The sequence below is a fragment of the Balaenoptera physalus genome, assembly GCF_965194825.1.
Source record: "Balaenoptera physalus genome assembly, chromosome: 1".
NCBI classification, from domain to species: Eukaryota; Metazoa; Chordata; class Mammalia; order Artiodactyla; family Balaenopteridae; genus Balaenoptera; species Balaenoptera physalus.
In genome coordinates, this window is record NC_138882.1 from 137,782,825 (window position 1) to 137,800,048 (window position 17,224).

Below are 17,224 nucleotides of genomic sequence, written 5' to 3' on the forward strand. Positions count from 1 at the left end.
TTGTTCCCAGGTGGTGATTCGCCACTGGCACGCCCACAGCTCACTGGTGGGCCTCGAGTCTCTTCAGAAGTGTGCCACCAAACTTTGATCAAGGCATAAAATGTACTTTGGCTACCACAGAATAAGTAGGTCTTCTAGCCTGGTGTGAGTGGAGTAAAACTTGCTCTGAGTAGCAGGCAGTGAAACATGAAGCTGGGGCCAAAGAAAGACGGCTAGGTTGGCAATTGTGGGAAGTTTGCCCCCAAGCACATGAGACAGCCGGGTAGGGCCAGCAATGGGGTCGGTGTTGGAGGGTGACTCTGGGGGGGTGACCCAGGGCGAAGTGGCTTAGCTGCAGATGCCGTGGAAACCCCGGGAAGCATTATTTTACTGCAGCTGGGTGTGCCTTGTGATTATGGTTGAACAGTTTAGTGTCGTGTTGAGTCTTTTAATTCTTTCAAGTGGTGCCACCCAAAATTGTAGCGTCTGTAACTAAGCCAGAGACCCCTGTTTCCTGCCCCTGAGGTCCCTCGGGATGGCTGCGGGGAATGAGGCAGGATCTGAGGGTACTTGTCAGAGCTCACCCTACCCAGAACCTTCAGAGCTGTTTCAAATATTCATATTTTGGGCTTCCCTGGTGGCGCAGTGGTTAAGAATCCGCCTGCCAATGCAGGGGACACGGGTTCGAGCCCTGGTCTGGGAAGATCCCACATGCCACGGAGCAGCTAAGCCCGTGTGCCACAACTACTGAGCCTGTGCTCTAGAGCCCGCGAGCCACAACTACGGAGCCCGCGTGCCACAGCTACTGAAGCCTGTGGGCCTAGAGCCCGTGCGCCTAGAGCCCGTGCTCCACAACAAGAGAAGCCACCACAATGAGAAGCCCACACACCGCAATGAAGAGTAGCCCCCGCTCGCCACAACTAGAGAAAACCCACACGCAGCAGCGAAGACCCAATGCAGTCAAAAATTAATAAATTAATACAAAATTAATACATAAAAATAAATAAAATTTTTAAAATATTCATATTTCACAAATCAGCCTTCTGAAGAACCTTTTGTAGAAGGGATTCCTCGACTTATTTTTTATTTTTATTTTTTTAAAATATATCCCACAGTGAGTCCCATGTGTCTTTATTTATTTATTTATTTATTTTTGGCTGTGTTGGGTCTTTGTTTCTGTGCGAGGGCTTTCTCTAGTTGCGGCAAGTGGGGGCCACTCTTCATCGCGGTGCGCGGGCCTCTCACTATCGCGGCCTCTCTTGTTGCGGAGCACAGGCTCCAAACGCGCAGGCTCAGTAATTGTGGCTCACGGGCCCAGCCGCTCCGCGGCATGTGGGATCTTCCCAGACCAGGGCTCGAACCCGTGTCACCTGCATTGGCAGGCAGATTCTCAACCACTGCGCCACCAGGGAAGCCCCGGCTTATTTTTTTTTAAGTTGAAAACCAGTACTGTAGAGCAGTGGTTCTCAAATTTTAGCACCAGAGTCACCTGGAGGACTTGTTAAAACATGTAGTACTGTGAGTCAGTGCGTCTGCATTGAAAATTGCATTTCTAACCAGTTGCCAGTCGATTCTGATGCTGCTGGTCTGGGGACCACACTTTGAAAACTGAACCACTGATTGATTGTAGAGAACTGATATAATCATAATGACTACCTCTTCTGTGTCAGGTACTGTGTTACATGTGATAAATTCAGTCCCATTTGAAGCTAAAAACCTTATATGACTCTCCCCATTTTACAAAGGTGAAAACCGAGGCATTGCAAACTGAAGTTTCAATAACTTACCCATCATTAAATTGCTGGGCATCAGAGAGCTGGAATTTGAATGGAGGTCTGGGTAATGCCAGACCCCTTCCCCATCTAGGATGTCACGTGCCTTTCTTGTAGACCACTTGTTCCCAACCTATGGTCCAAATGGGGATGGGGTTTGCAGATCCAGTCTGCATGGCCCACAGACTGAATGTCTCACGTATTGGATGTCTGTTGTACACATGCATTTTTGTGATAAAGGCACTGTGAAGTCATATGAAGTGTCTCAGCTGGACACAGTTAATGTGGAGTGAGCATTTTCTCACACAGTGGACCCTGGAACGACAGCTACTATTACTGAGGGCCTGGGAAGTTGTTTTTCTTGTTTCTGATGGCAAGAAGTCGTCTAGAAAAGATTGGGAATTATTTCACTAAAGCAAGGTGTCCGGTTACCTTTTCTAAATCTGGGCCTTGGGGAAAGAGGAGGGAGACATAATACGAACAGATTCTCATTCAAGAAGATTGCTGCAGAGAGTAATGCAGTGGTGTGGATTGATTCCGCCAGGGACTCGTGCAGTCTGCCCTCAGCTGCTGGCCCCAGTGAGGACAGGATTTGTCCACTCCTTCTGTCCCCCAGGCCCTGCCCCATCACCTCCCCCAGCCCTGAACCCGCTTTCTGCGCTTCCTTCCTCCCGCCCTGCTCTGCTGCTGGAGGCTGTCATGTCCAGTTGCCTGGATTCCTTCCCCGTCAATTGTCTCCTCTCCCAGTTGCGTTTTCGCTTCTCTGCCGTCTCATTCAAATAACATTTTTTTTGGTACATTCACCATGTAGCAGACACTTCTTCCCCTCTCCACACAAATGTGTCCAGGCCTGCCAGCTCCGCTCATAGTTACAATGTGTCCAACCTGGGCTAAGGACTAAACTTGCATCATTTACCACTGACCACTCATGGGTCCTTGGATACGCTACCTACATTCTCTAAGCATCTTTAAAAAGGGAACATAACTTCAGAAGGCTGTTGTGAAGATAAAACACTACAGGTACAGTACTTCCTGCAGGGCCTGACGTGTTTAAGTACTCTGTGGTTATAGATCAAGAGGCTTACCCATGAACAGAAGGAACAAAAAGGCATTATCACTGCAGTTTCCTCCACCGTTTCCTTCTGCCTTCAGTCCTTACAGGGTGCCCTCCTCTCACCCCTTTCACTGAATCACCTTCTAGATCAGTGCTTCCCAACCTTTTTTCATTATCACCCCATAAGGAGAAAGAGTAAAATAAGTTTAAGTTCATTGGTTTAATTAAATTAAATATTAAGGAACACACATTAAGTAGGGTTGAGCTTTAGAGGGCCACAAACCACTGTCATATTAAGAATTTTTTACTCCCCCCCAAGAGCCAGTTTGCACCCACACTGGGGAGGGGGAGTGGGCAATACCCCTTCTGATGAGAGTGCATGCTTTAGATCCCTAATAGTCTTCTACTTGTGAAACCCACTAGCTTCCTCTGGATCTGCCATCCTTGGTCTCTCCCCACACCTCTGGCCAGTGGTATCCCGTCCTCTGCCTGTGGCTCCTCTACTGGGACCTTCTGTATCTGTTTTCCTGGCCCACTCAGCCAACTGAGTGGGACTGAGCGTCTGAGACTTCCAGGACAGGGTCACATCTCGGGGAAGAGACACACCTCCTTCTACTACAGCAGGAGAAGAGTGGTGGGCAGAAGGAACAAGGTCCAGCAAACCTAGGAAACGAGCCGGGAGAGGCAAGTGTGTGGTGGGGCTCAGAGGACACAGCAGCAGGGCGGAGAGAGGCAGGACTAACCCAGGGGGTGATGAGGGAACCAGAGCTTCAAAAGTACCACTGTGAACAATGCTCTCCGTAATTGTTTTGTTTTGCCGTAATATTAACATATGACCTTAAAAATCACAAGTACCGCTCTTCGAGAAACTCTGCTTCTGGGGAAGAGTAGTGAATGCCTTTCAGACAGTGAGGACAGTGTATGAGAAGTCTGGTGTTGTGAACGTGTCAAATGTCAAGTTTGGCGGAGCGGGAGTGGCTGGCTAGAGATGGGAGAGCCTAAATGTGCCTTGCAGACAGGGGTTGGGAGCCGATGCGTGATTTAAAGCAGGTGCTTCCTTTTCGTGTCTCTGATCCGGTTTTCTCCTTTTTTCCCATTTGCCCTCATTTACCGTGCCACATGTCCCGTAGACATTAATTGATCCTTTACTCTGTGCCCTTCCCTGACTGTCTGAATCTTTGTTGGAAGTCTGACCCTTCGGCGTCCACAGAGCCAGCCTCCTTGGCACCTCCATTTGGATGCCCTGTGGGTACCTGCATATCAGCTCATTCTTATGGTCCCCCAGGCTTGAAACCTTAGAATGATCATCTTTCTTATTCTCTCTTACTATTGTCTTAAGAAACCACAAGCAGGGCTTAATAGATTCTCTCTCCCTCTGGCACTGCCCACGTTCACTTGGGCATTCAACAAATATTTCCCTCTCCTCCCTGGTTTTTCTTTCCCTTCCTTTCCTCTCCCCGCCTTTTTCCCCTCCTTCCTTCTTTTCCTGCACCCACCCTCCCTCCCTCCCTCTCACTCTTCCTTCTTTTTTTTTGTAGCTAATATGGAGCCAAGAACTGTGGTGTTGCTTTGTGTGCATCTTTTTCATTTAATACTCACGATCACTCTATGAAATTACGTATTATTATTGGGTTGGCCAAAAAGTTCGTTTGGAACATGTTATGGAAAACCCCGAACGAACTTTTTGGCCAACCCAATATTATTCCATTCTGCAGATAAGGAAGGTAAGGATCAAACAGGAAGAGTAACTTTCCAAATTCACACAGTTAAGTGTCAGAATTAGGTCATGCTTTTCACGTAGACCACTGAAAGAATCCTAATGGGTCTCTCCTCCTGTCCCTCTCCACTCCAAGCCTTCCCAGATCCCGCTGGGTTTGATCCTCTACAGCACAAATGTGATCATGTAAATCCTTTACTAAAAATCCCTCAGTTCATAAACCACTAGTACTGACATCCAAGCGCCCCATAGCAGCATGGCCCTGGTTTTTATCACTTTAAAGGCATCAGGGTATGGCGGGAACAACGTGGAGTTTGGTGCCAGAAGACCTGGGTTCAGTCCTGGAGCCACCACTTTCTAGGTGTGTGATCCTGAGCAGACAATTCATTTCCCTGAGCCTCATTTGTTTATTTATTCAGTGAATATGTATTGTGTGCCTTTGGTGTGCTGGTCACTGTGTGGGTTTTGAGTATTATTAGTGAAGAAAACATACATGGTTTCTGCCTTCAAAGAGCTTCCAGACCTCAGTTTCCTCATCTGAACAAGGATGATGATGACAGTCTCACTGGACTGTTGTGGGAGTTGACAGACATGACGGGCATGAACATGCTTTGCTACGTGGAAGGTGCTGGTCATCTGAAGTTGTATTTTCTTCTGCTTCTGTTCCAGGAAGGTTCCCTGCACATTTCTAGCTCTGTATCTTTGCTTGTACTCCTCCCAACCTTTAAACCTCCTATGTGGTCTTGATTGCCCAACTGAAAAGGTATCTTTTCCAGTAAACCTTTCTAGAACCTCCCTGCTTAATATGAAGTTTTATTCATTCATTGATGGAGTCAAGAATATTTATCAAACACTTTTTAGAACGGTGTTTTCCAAGGTGTGGTCCATAGACCCTGAGGGGCTCAAGAATCTTTCAGGGGGTCCACAAGGTCAGATTTCTCTTTATAGTATTAAGATGATATTTGACTTTTTTTTATTGTATTGACTTTTGAAATAATGCTGCAAAAGCAGTGGAGGCTAAAACTCCTTGTGCCTAATTATTAATCAAGACAGTGGCACCAAACTGTACTAGAACCCATATTCCTCACCACTACACACCCACAATAAAGAAACAAAACAAAATGCCATTTTCACTGAAGAATGTCCTCAAAGCAATACAAATTATTATGTTTATTAAGTCTCAACCCTTGAACGCATATCTTTTTAAGATTCTTTGTGACACAGAAGGGAAAATAAAGCTCTTCTGCTAAAACTAAAGTGTGATGATTGTCTCAAGAAAAAACACTTGTGCAATTATTTGAGTTACAAGCTGAACTAGCCGCTTTTTTTGAAAGAATGTCTGACAGACAAACTATGCCTATCTAGACTTGAATATTTGGCAGATGTTTTCTCAAAAAAAGAACAAAGTCAGCTTGTCACTTCAAGAAAAGTGACTGGCAGTATTTGTTGCCAGTGATAAAATTCTAGCTTTCAAGAAAAAATTAGGATTTTTGGAAAACTTTTGTCTGCCCCCATGAGCTTGACAACTTCTCAAACATACTTTTAAGAAAGTATACTTAACGACTTCCCTAATGAGATCTGTGGTAATGTTAATGAGTATTTTTTCTTGGTATTGTGTGATGAAATGTGTCAAGATATGGAAAACCTGCATAACTCCGTGAACTGATGTTTTTCAAAGACCAATGTGTGATGTTACAAGCCCTGTATAAAGGTCTATTCAAATGCAAGATGGACTAAGCAATTTTAGTACAGCAGAACATGAAAAGTTCATTGAAAGGGTTTCAGCTAACCTTTAAGAAATCATCACTTGTGTAAGTCTTGGTGTAGTCAAAAGCATCCACCATTACCTGAAAAGCCTCTCCATCTATATCCATGTGAGGCCAGACTTTCTTCATATACTACAACCAATACAACATATCACAACAGATTGGGCTTAAAGGCAGAAATGAGAATCCAGCTGTCTTCTATTAGAGAGATTTGCACAGACATGACATTAAAGAGATTTACAAAAAGATAAAACAGCTCTACACTTCTCACTATATCTTCTTTTATTTTGGAAAACATAGTTGTTTTTCATAAAGTACTGTTTTTGTTAGGATCTAATGGATTTATCATTGTTATATTTTTAGTCCATTAATAAATATTTTCAAAATTTCTGTTTTAATTTCCAATAGTGTGTGTGTGTGTGTGTGTGTGTGTGTGTGTGTGTGTGTGTATCGATAGAGTAAGATAAATAAACAAGGCCCTTTTTTTAAAAAAAATTTTTATTTTTATTTATTTTTGGCTGCGTTGGGTCTTCGTTGCTGCGTGCGGCATTTCTCTAGTTGCGGTGAGCAGGAGCTACTCTTGATTGCGGTGCGCGGGCTTCTCTTTGCGGTGGCTTCTGTTGTTGCGGAGCACAGGCTGTAGTCATGCGGGCTTCAGCAGTTGTGGCACGCGGGCTTAGTAGTTGTGGCTCGCGCAAAAACCCTTTGTGATCCTCAATTTTGAAGACTGTAAAGGGATCCTGAAACCAAACAGTTTTGAGAACTGCTGAATTAGAACAGTTCTAGTCGCTGGCATACATCAGTGAATACTTAAATCCCTCCTATGATGAAATTTATCCACGAATGTCACTGTGGTTCTGGGTTTTCTGGCATGATCTAACTAGGTACAAAATCACTTCAAATAGGCATGAAATGATTATAGACTAGTATACGGTGCTCTGTCATCCATACCATGCCTGGAATGCATGTTAATATAAGTACATTAGAGATGTGAAGAAAAGCAGTTCACCCAAGAGACTAATAAATGTGTCTGCCATGCCTACAGCTCCTTCTAAAAAGTCCAGTTTCAGCTGAGGGAAGCAGCCCAGACTATTAGTTAAAAATGGGTGGCCATGTTCCTAACTAGTATGACTTCTTCTCCCCCAGCCCTTCTTCCTTAGCCTCAGATGATTGGGTCAGGAAGAGGCCCTGACCCTACGGCAGCCAGTCTAACAAGCATTCTGGTCTGCTGTGAAAATCTCAGCCCAGTTTAAAGGCACCATGTGCCCAGTTGGATTCTTTATAAGAATTTGTGAATGAAAGACACATAGGACTGGGAGAGTTGGCAGTTGGTACTCTAATCTGTGGCTGGGAAGACAGTCACAGAAGCCACATCACAAGCTCTGAGTCAGCAGAAACTATGAGGAAGCAGAAGCAGAGGGGAGACCTAAGATGCATGGCAGGAGCAATCCAAGCAGAGGAAAAAAAGGCTGAGTCATCAGTTTGGGGGATCCCATAATTGCTGCCGTTAATGGGAGACCAGGGAATTCAATCCCCAAAGCTGCCCTGGCTCCTCTCAATTCTTGAACTGCTTTTTTTTTTTTTTGGTCTCAGGGAGGCCTGTCACCATGGCCCTCATTGTTTTGTATATCTTTACAGTAAACCTCTAATATGTGAGGTCACTGGAGGGAGTCTGTTCCTTTCCGCAGCAGAGCTGAGCATATACGCAGGTGATTGGAAGTCCGTCGGAGCGGTGGGGTAGGGGAGACGCCTTAGAGGAAATGGCATCAGCAGGGCCTGACGGGACTTGAGTAGACAGAGGGCATTCCACGCTGGGGCACCAGCATGACCGAGAGGCATGTGTGAAGAGAGGAAGAGGATGGCAGGGGAGGTCCCCAAAGTAGAGTAAGGAAGGGATTGGTTGGTGAGTTCAAGCTGGTTAGCTCAAGTGGCCTCATGCAGAGAGCACTGGAAAGCACCAGAGGAGGGCAGACTGAGGCAGATGGTGAAAGGCACCTCCTGTAGGTTCTTGAACAGAGGACTAAAAATGGAAGTGGGGGGAAATGAGACTGGCCTGGTGACTGGGGAAGGGTCTGAGGAGAGAGCATTTGAGTCAGGGACCCTGGTTTCGGTGCCACTGCGGTAACCCTATAGTGTCCGTGGACGTGCTGGTCGCCTCAGCCCTGCTTTCGATAGAACTTAAAGAGCCTGGCCTGTTTGGTCACCCGGGAAAGGTCTTGGTTCTGAGGGACTGGTTTTCTTGTTAAAAGCCTCGTGGCCACGTTAGGAACATCCCAGAGACAGCACCCACGTTGACGGGAACGGGACTTTTTCACCTCCCGCCCCATTTTCTAGGTAAGAACTTCTTCAGGAAAAGTATGAAAAGTTTAATGGGGAGTCATTTGAATACAGTCAATTGGGGATTTTCCAAAAGGCAGAACGGCGACAGCAAGGGGTCCTTTTCCCGAAGCCACACACTCCAGGTTGGGCTTCTTGAGATTTCAGGCGTGAAATGCTAACGTTTTATTTTTGTGTTACGCATACTTGAGTTGTTGTTGTTGTTGTTCACAGCCAATTTAATTTATGGTTTTGCTCTGCCTGACTCAACTGTGCTTATGAATTTAAGTGCAGCAGGACTACCTTCCTCTGTCTACATGCTCCTCTTGTATGCGGTGACATCTTAGGAGAGCATTTCATCCTTCCAGTGAGGTTGAAAGGGTAGGGGGTCCCTGCCTTTCAAGGGCCTGCATTTTAATGGAAGGACAAGTTGGAGATGAGTAGAAAAAGAATCTTAGAGATGATTCTGGTGAGCATGACTTTTTGTGTTTTGCCAGTTAGTTTTTAACTCACAAATGTGTGATATTCCAAGTTAGAATGAGCTGGCTTTTGAGTTGGGGTGAGCTGAGGCAGGAAGCTAACTATTTCATTTTATTAACCTTAGCAAAATGTTAGCTACTAAGCAATTGACTTCTCTGCATCCCATCTATAAAAAGTTGATAATTATAATACCTCCTTCTTAGTGTGGACATAAGAGTTAAATGAACTAAAGTGTAACTCAACTGGTAAACAGGTATTTATTGAGTATCTGCTCTATGTCGTATACTCTGTGCTTGGGGTTATAGTAGAAACCAAGATTGAATTCAAATGGGGCTCACAGGAAAGTGCTTACAAGTGTGCCTAGTATATACTAAAATGTTCAATAAATGGTACCCATTGTTATTATTGTTATTGAGGGAAGTGTACCCAAGTTCAGAAATTCTTGAACAAGCCAGAGTTAGCCAGAGGAAAGGTATAGCAATCCAGGCCCCAAGCAAAAAGCATCCTGAGTGTGCCAGTCTCAGCAAGGAAGGGCTGTCCCTGCAAAGCAAAGCCTGGGTTATCTGAATGTACAGTTTGGAAAGAGTCATGTATTATGCTTTTCACACACATACACACACACACAACTTTATCATGTGGCCTTCAGGCACCGAGAACAATGTATACGTTTAAGCTGGCAAATAAATGGGTGTCTTTTATCACTACGTCATTCATTTTCATGATAGGAACCCAGAAGGCATGTTTTTCAAAATTGGTCACATGTTAAATTGTGAACATGCATTTTGTAAGAATTCTGTAATATGGATCTTAAGAAGGGCTGTGGAGATAAAATAGAAGAGCCAATTGTGAGTGGTTTTATTAAATTCTGAATCTTCATTGGACACTTAGGTCCTCACATTCTAGTGCCAGTTTTCCCAACGTGCGTATTTTTGCATAGTTGGGTCAGTATGTACTTCTTCTTTGTTGGTCTACTTTTGCATCTAACCTTGGTTGATGTTGCCCTTTTCTTGTGTCCTTACACTCCACCTCTTTCTCCTTGGGATGGCAGTAAAATGATCTCCTCTACTGATAAGTAGCCGTTGGTTTACCTTTGTATCCAAATACTAGACATTTGGGTTGTTGCCAGCATTCCACAGTGAGGAACATACTTGCTATAAACAGTGTGCAGATTGCTTAGTCAACGACTTATTATGTACCTTCTGGAATGGCACTCTCTGGCAAGGTCTTGGAAGTGATATCAGCTCATTAAACTAAGAGTCCTAAGAACCGGCACTCCGGAGTTCCTGAGACAGCATGGCTTATTTTTCTTTATATAATTAGGAGATATGTAGGGAGGACCTATCATGTGCAATGGAGTACCAGGTGCTGGTGAGCAAGGTCAAAAAGGTCTCCAACTGATGGTGCATACAGTGGCCAACAGATGCAAGATGAGTGCTATGGAAGCAGACGTCATCATGGTGACATTGCCATCCTGTAAGCACAGTGGCAGACTTCAAGGCGAAAAGTGGATATTTGGTCTGGGTGGGTCTAGATACAGTATACAGTGTAACCACTTTAGATTAACTGCAGATGGTGGGGTGAGAGACAATCAAAATTGATAATCAAAATATTAAAAAGCAATACAATGTTTTATTTCTAAATTGGTCTAACAAAGTAATGGCTAGGTTCAAAGCTGCATGGTAGAGTGAAAAGCACAAGGCCTGTGAATTCATACAGTCCCGGATTTGACTCTGAACTCTGCCACTTGTAGACTTGTGGTTTTGGGGAAAACATTTAAAGCTGCTGAAACTCAAATGTCCTTATCTCTAAAATGGGTATAGTATTTTCTGTCTTTTGGCATTGTTTATATTTCCAGTGCCTAGTGCAGCGCCCAGCACTGGATAGAGGCTCAGCAGTTGGTTGTTGGCAGAAAAAAAGAAAGGATGGATGAATGGTTGGATGGATGGATGGATGGATGGATGGATGGAGCAATTACTCTGGATTGATAAAAACTGAGAGCCTCTGTGCTAAAAAACATAGGTACATTCATAACAAGTCATATTTGCCCTATTGGCTTGAGGTTTGCCAAGCAAATTTTCTCACTTCTAAGTTAGTGGGGACCAAATTTAGAAGCCATAAACCTCTCTTTTGTCATCTCATGTATATCAAGGCTATAAGTAACAGAAAAGAAAACATGACTAATTGTGACCCTAACAAGTAGGGGGTTATTTTCCACATATTCAGAAAGTGTAGACGAGGTAGTTACTTCTGCCATTTGCCACTAAAGAGCTATGCTCTTTTCATTCATGGGATCTGCCTTCTTTGCTGTGTTGTTTTTGAAATTCAGACTTGCTTTCTCATGGTCACCGATGGCGATCACTCTTCTGTGCTTTACTACCAGTTTCAAAGTTGAGAACCAAGGAGGCACCTGGCACATGTCTCATGTCTTTCATGAGGAGGCAAAATCCTTTCCCGGCAGACTCACAACATGTCCCCTCGGGCCTTACTGGGTGGACAGAGCACACAGCCTCCCTTAGGCCAAGGCTCCCACCTTTCCTGAGCTCACAGCATCTCCACCCAAACAAACTGGGGTTCTGTTGGCAGGGAAATGTTGAGGGCTACGTTCATTTTCACATAAGTGAACTGGTTAAAAAAAAAAAAAGCTTAAGTTCAAGTTTAATGGAGATGATTTGCTTGTAAAACTGTGTTATCTGCACCAGGAGATTCAGGATTTGCAAGCCCCCAACTGGGGTGTAATGATTCTGCTGGTGTTAAGCTGGGTAGAAATGTTTTTGTCTCTTGGTTGTGTGTGTGAGGGTTTTTGTTTTGTTTTTGTTTTTTTCTCTTCTTCCTTTTTGAGTGGCAGACGCAAAGAGGAGTAAAAGAGTTAAAATAGGAAAATATTTTCTGGAGTTAGTGCTAGGCCTCTGAAATGCTGCAACCCTGACTTTTGCCAGAAGCCCTGTGCTGAAACTGGCCAAAAAAGACTGTTAACAAAATACTTCCCGACCAAGCTAAGTGAAGAGAAGAAAATATAAAACAGTATTGGGGCGTGGTGGGGGGGGGCAGATATTCTGAAAGGAGGGTTGGCAGTGAAGCTTTGCAGGAGAGTGTAGGAATTTGAGGGTTGTACACTAGTGTGTGGTTTACATTGGCTCTGCCCAGGTTCAGTGCTCAGAGAGCAGAGGAAGAAAGGAAACCACTTGCCTAGCCTGAGAAGGATGGAAAGACTACAGTGGGATTAAGTCCAGAGTTAAACTGCACACACACACATTCTAGGAATCCAAATTTGTGGTTTAAAATATATATATATCAAAATATTTTCGTGGGAGCTTTTGACTTGGATGACAAAATGCTTAATAATCAATATCTGCCATTTTCCTCTTTTGGAGAAGCCACCCAACCACTTACATTCCTAAACAAATATTCCTAAATAAATAGGATTTCATATCTCAAACATCAAAACTTTTAAGATTTAAAGAAGTACTCACACATGTCAATAAAAGTTCACCAAGACTTGCATTTGATTTATTGCATTTCATTTATTGAGGAGGTAAAGGGGCAGAACTGATACTGATCAATGCTTTCTATTTATGTTATCTCTACTCTTAGAATTTGACCATATCCTTGAACTGTGCTATTTCTCAAATGACTGGAGATTAATAATATCCTGTTTTTATACAAGAATTTCAAAGTCTCACATACAAAAGCTCCAGACAGATGATGCTTTAAGAAAAGGAGAAAAGACACAGTAGATAAATGCCAGTTGACTAGACTCTGAAGCTGAGGTTTGCTAAGAGGCCAAGTAAAGGAGAGAAAGGTGGAATTCAGAGAGAGATACTGGTCTCTGTGAGGTTGCATTCAAGGCCACGCTGGGAAAATGCCAGAGGGCTGGGAGAATGGCCGTCCCCTCAGAGTGCCTCATCATAAATGGGGCTCATTCATGAAGGGAACACTGTTCTTCTGAAAAGCACCCATACTGAAGAAGCAACCAGAAAACCCGGATGTATAGGAGGTGCCTGGCAAGAAGGCTCTGTGCCTCCTCCTTCCCTCTGTCTCTTCCAAAGAGTTTTCTTAATATTCCACAGTATTTCCTGTGGCCACTGGGCCCAAACCGACTGGAAACATACAACAAAAGTAGTTTAGCCAACCACTTGGCACTAAAATCTGAGCCAGCCGTATTCAGAATTAACTGAAAGAAACACTGCCACTGCCATAAATAAGGCAGACAGTTTCTTTATGAGTTGAATTCTCTGAGCATTTTTTGAAGGCAATAAAGCTTTAAGGCTTTAGTAAGAGGCAAGAGACTGTAAAACATGTCAGATGCTTAGTAAAAACTCAGTGTGCAGCCACGAGTTTGTGTACACTGAACTGGGGGACCACACCATTGACCCTCAAGGGAATGGGGCGCCCTAGCCCACCCGCTGGTGGGGTGTTTCAGAGAGGGCAGACCTATCAGAATCTAAAGTACGTGTGTGTGTGTGCAGGGGGGTCGTTTAAAAACGATGTCTTATGATTCATTTGGGAAAAGGGGAAATATTTATTTTCATAACACAAACATCCGAAAATCAAGTTCAACAAAATACTTCTGGTTCGCTGACAATATGCATTTATTCAGTAACAAAAAAAGATTATTTTATTGAATGCCTCGTCTGTGTCAGGCATCGCCTCGGGCACTGGGGGTACAGCAGGGAACAAACAACGTCCTTTTCTCGCGGGGTTTACATGCCAGTGGAGGGCAGGGCTAATAATTCAGTAGGATAGAAAAGACAGTGTCAAGTACTATGAAGAAAGGCAAAGCGGAGTAAGGGAAGAGAGAGCAGGGCCTCTCTGAGGAGGTGACACTTGTCAGAGACCCAGAGGAAGTGAGGCCGTGGAGTGTGCAGGCCTGCGGCGTCTGTGAGAAGAAGTCCAGCAGCGGGAAGGATCAGTGTCATGGCGTATCTGAGGAGACGGGGAGGTCGGTGTGGCCAGATCGAGTGACCGGGCTGGTTCCGGTAGAGCCTGGTAGGCGAAGGGTGGGAGCGCTAAGCCTGCTGGGAAGCCATTGGCGGGTTTTGCGCGAAGAGTGACGTCATCTGAGGACACGAGTGCCCCCTGCTGGCGGGGAGCAAGAGGGAAGCCCAGAGGTCAGCGTGGAGGCTGATATCCTCCGGGTGACAGATGCTGCCAGTTTGGACAAGGAAGCGGGGAGGGGAGGAATGTGGAGATGTGATAGAATTGGGGAGATGGTAGGGCTGACAGGATGTGCTGACACATTGACTGGACGTAGAGTAGGTAAAAATGGAGCCGAAGATGCCTGAGGATTTTGCCTTGAACAAGGGGCATGAATGGTGGTGTCCCACTTTTTGCACTAGGAACCCCAGGGGAGGAACCGTGTGAGGAGATTATTAATTTGGCTGTGGCCATTGTTACAAGTTTCAGATGCCTCATAAGGCATCACTGGTGAGATGGTAAGTCAGAGAAAAGACTGGGAATGGAGATGTAGATTTAGGGAAGAGGAAAGGGGGTGAGAATGCATGTCATAATTTCCCAAAACAACTGAGGAAGGGCACATCAAAATCTGGTTGGGGAAGGGAAGGGGAAGGTTTTATGGTTATCAGAAATGAGTGTGAGTTTTAAAAGGTTAAGAAAGACTGTCTTACATCATCAGTATCCACAGCTGTTCCTAGAATTAAGGGAGACATATTCATAGGAACAAAAGCCAGCTTTGCCAATAGAAGATAAATAGGAACCGAATTTCTGAATTAGCTGTTCTGTTACTCTTTTGCTAGGCCACTGTGAACATCTTAGGTATAGATAATTAGATAGAAACATGTACATCTGTCTAAAAACATGTACAGATTTTTTTTTTAATTTATTGGAAGCCTGAGGTATGTTAAGAACTCATTCTTGTGGGAAGGAAAACAAATACATGGAAGTTTAAAGTACAGCCTGTGCAGTCAGAAGACCTTATAATCAAGTTGTCCATGCAGATACATGAACAAATGAGAAACATGAGGGTCCAAGGAGAAGGCTGGGCATGGAAATGACTAGCTCCACAGTTAGAACATTGCTGAATGCCCTGGGCTGCCTTTAAAATCCTCCCAGTGGTATGGGGAATGACAGATTTTTTTTTTTCTTTCTTGGCTCTGGGTGGTGGTTGTTGGTTTTTTGTTTGTTTGTTTGTTGTTTGTTTTTTCCTGGTGCAGCGGGTATATATTTGTATATTTCCCTAAGGGAGGGTCAGCAGGTTGTGTCATTCAGAATGTATATAAAACGGGAAGCTCCCTGAGAATATCTGGAGGGGGTGCAAACTAATGTTAGAATAGAGGCAGCAAAGGTGGCTTTACCCAGGAAGCAAGTACAAGTGGTAGGTTTAAGTACAGGAAGGTTGTACTGATTTTCTTGGGCGCTGTCTTCTCGTTGAATTGTGGCGTTAAGTGGATTATATTGAACATAGCTGGATTTGTTTGTGTGTTTGTTTGTGTGTATAAGCTGTTCATCTCTTTCTTGAGGATACAGGAGAAAGATGGACAATCCTTAGAAGAGTCGCCATGCCCAGCCTTGTTTTGGTAGCTGCAATGAAAGACTCTACTGAACCATCCAGTAGAGTCCAAGTCCCGAAACCAGGGTGATATATTTCATAGCATGTGCTCTAAGTGCCTGTAAACATGTGGGACTTGCAGGGAGCCGCTCACAGCCTCACTTGAGGACTACAACTTACTGCCTCCTGCCTCTGAGTGCAAGGCCTGCAGACGTATGCTCATCCGCAGCAGCGGTCTGGCAGAGTGAAAATAAAACCTCTCTCTTGTTTTTCTGACTCAGGCTCAGGGCAGTGCCCTTTGCTGCATCCTGCCCTCATTATGCTGCCTGACTCTGTGCAGCGGACATAACCTGAATATTTCTGTGATGAATCTCTCTGTCTCAGTGTCTGACGGAAAGTGTGTCATGGAAAGGAGTGATACGATTAGAGAGCTAAGCCTCGTGGACAACATGATTATTTTCAACATAAAAGCAGAATCTCAGTTACCCAGAATGCGCCCATAAAACTGGACTTTTTAGAGGGAAACATAGTTCTAATATATATTACTGGTGATAAATGCTACTAAATTTTACTTTTTTTTTTTTTAAGTTTTCTGAGACTAATAAAATTCAACCCTATTGAATAGTTTTTTTCCAGGCATGATTGGATCTTAAAAATATTTTTTTCCTTGAAAACTAATCAGGAATGCGTTGGAGATCATTGTCTGTTGCCAGAAAAAGAGTCTAAGGTCGTATCGTCATCCATTCCTGCTTCAGGAGTTCTCACAAAGAGCACTGAGCCTGGCTAACATTAGCTGAGCTTTGGGGGGTAGGGGGCGGGAGCAGGGGTGCCTTTGAATCAGGATTTAATGGTGGGCCCTTGGCTCTTACCAATTTTAAGTCTTTCTGCATCTTCTGCTGACTGCAGGCCGCAGGGGCTGTTTTACTCATTACCCTGTTGCAAGGAAAGGAGTGCTCTTGAAGAGCTTACGTTCCCTTTTATCAGACAAGAACCGTGTGCTGCAGCTGCCCGAGTCAACAGCACTGTAGCAAAAGCTCAAGGATTGCCATCATTTCATCCACAAGCCCTGGTAATTTTCTCTTCTGTGGTTCTCCATGGCCCAATTTTTTTACCGTCAGTCATTCTATAAAGATTTATCAGCTACCCTCTGCCTGTCAAATATTGCCATAAAGTAATATCCTATTGGGCCTGTAGTTCTTGGAAACTGTGTTACTATTTTTCTTTGTCTTCTCAACTTTCTTAACTGTCTGTTGACCAGTAAGAATGTAAGCCATTGCAATGGATATGGTCCCTAGTTAACAAAGATATATGAAAATATGTTTACTGCTCTGGATAGGTAAGTAGATTCATTTATTTAAGGATGATTTTCAGTATTAAATTTGAAAGGTATTTGGTTAATTCTCAGTTAACAATAACAAGCACAAAAATTAAATTCAGACCCTCTTTTGCCTGATTACTGTTTTCAGTAAGCGTTCAGTGAGTGATTCCCTTCAGCATGACAGCTAGTGATCACTAGGCCCTAAGCTAGTCTTTGTGCTTTGCAAATATAATTGAGCATGAATTATTGCAAATGATATAGGACCCCCAGACAAGCCCCCAAGATATCCAGGGAGGGTCCTGAAGCTCAAAAGGTCT

General features: G+C 44.1%; 1 protein-coding gene across 10 annotated transcripts in view; it reads left to right on the forward strand.

The window, feature by feature from the left end:
- The window catches only part of GNG12 (G protein subunit gamma 12), a 123,929-nt gene that overhangs the window by 22,055 nt on the left and 84,650 nt on the right, over positions 1 to 17,224 (forward strand). The window contains exon 2 of one of the 10 annotated variants that reach the window (XR_014251580.1): positions 2,600 to 16,658. The exons of 8 other annotated variants lie outside the window; for them this stretch is intronic. The gene's annotated coding sequence lies outside the window, so the exon portion shown is untranslated. Of the gene's footprint in view, positions 1 to 2,599; positions 16,659 to 17,224 lie in introns of those variants that run through there. One more of the 10 variants, XM_082416375.1, reaches the window with a different exon arrangement.